General features: G+C 47.0%; 1 non-coding gene across 1 annotated transcript; it reads left to right on the plus strand.

Annotated features, from left to right (window-relative positions):
* The first annotated feature begins 342 nt into the window (after nucleotides 1-342).
* On the plus strand, nucleotides 343-449 carry LOC121475883. Its single transcript, XR_005983834.1, has one exon. It is a non-coding gene; the product is annotated as a U6 spliceosomal RNA (small nuclear RNA).
* Nucleotides 450-800: the final 351 nt, after the last annotated feature.

An 800-nucleotide genomic window follows, 5' to 3' on the forward strand; every position in this document is an offset into this window, starting at 1 on the left:
TCTACGGCCCTTTCACACGCGGGGGCTCTGCACAACCACCCTCATTTCATGACACCCACTTTTTGTGATTCTCAAAGACTTTGAAAGGGTGCCACACTCCTTTTTTTAAGACATTAAAAAAAAAAAGGATAATGGAGTGATTTGGTTTCAGCATTTTAAAAGTGTAATGGACTCCTGATGAGGTTGTCCTGTAAAAGTGGATGTAGGTATTAAGCTGATCTTGCTGGGTGCCCTCCCCAGGGGCCCAGAGAGGGCAGAGCCACAACATGGACCCTTAGGGGCAGAAAACAGCAGCTGACAAAGGCAAATAAAATCAAACGACCCTCAAAATCTGAATGGAGGGTGCTTGCTTTGGCAGCACACGTACTAAAATTGAAATGATTGAGAGAAAGTCAGTGTGGCCCCTTTGCAAGGATGACATGCAAATTCACAAAGCATTTCATATTTGGAAAAAAAAAAATCAGGTTGGAAGCAGGGGACAAAACAACACCATGGGCATCCAAAGATTTCAGGATGAGTGAAAGGAAGGACTGGTGGAACATGGCACTTGGGAAGATGTGGTTAGTGCTCTTCGTGGGCTCAGGCTGGGGTTTCGTTGGCCATGCCTCAACCTGATACTATTCCTAAACTAGAAGGAACCAATACCCCCAAGTCCCTTTGCCTTGTGCTGGAGATGTGCACACATAGGCATGGCAGGATGGAGAAATGGGTCTTACTGGTGAGGAGAAGTGGGAAGAGAAGACAGAGGCCCAGGGCAAAGGATCAGGTCAGAGAGGCCCCCAGGTTAACTTCGGAGAAGA

Source organism: Vulpes lagopus, chromosome 14 (assembly GCF_018345385.1).
Source record: "Vulpes lagopus strain Blue_001 chromosome 14, ASM1834538v1, whole genome shotgun sequence".
Classification (NCBI taxonomy): domain Eukaryota; kingdom Metazoa; phylum Chordata; class Mammalia; order Carnivora; family Canidae; genus Vulpes; species Vulpes lagopus.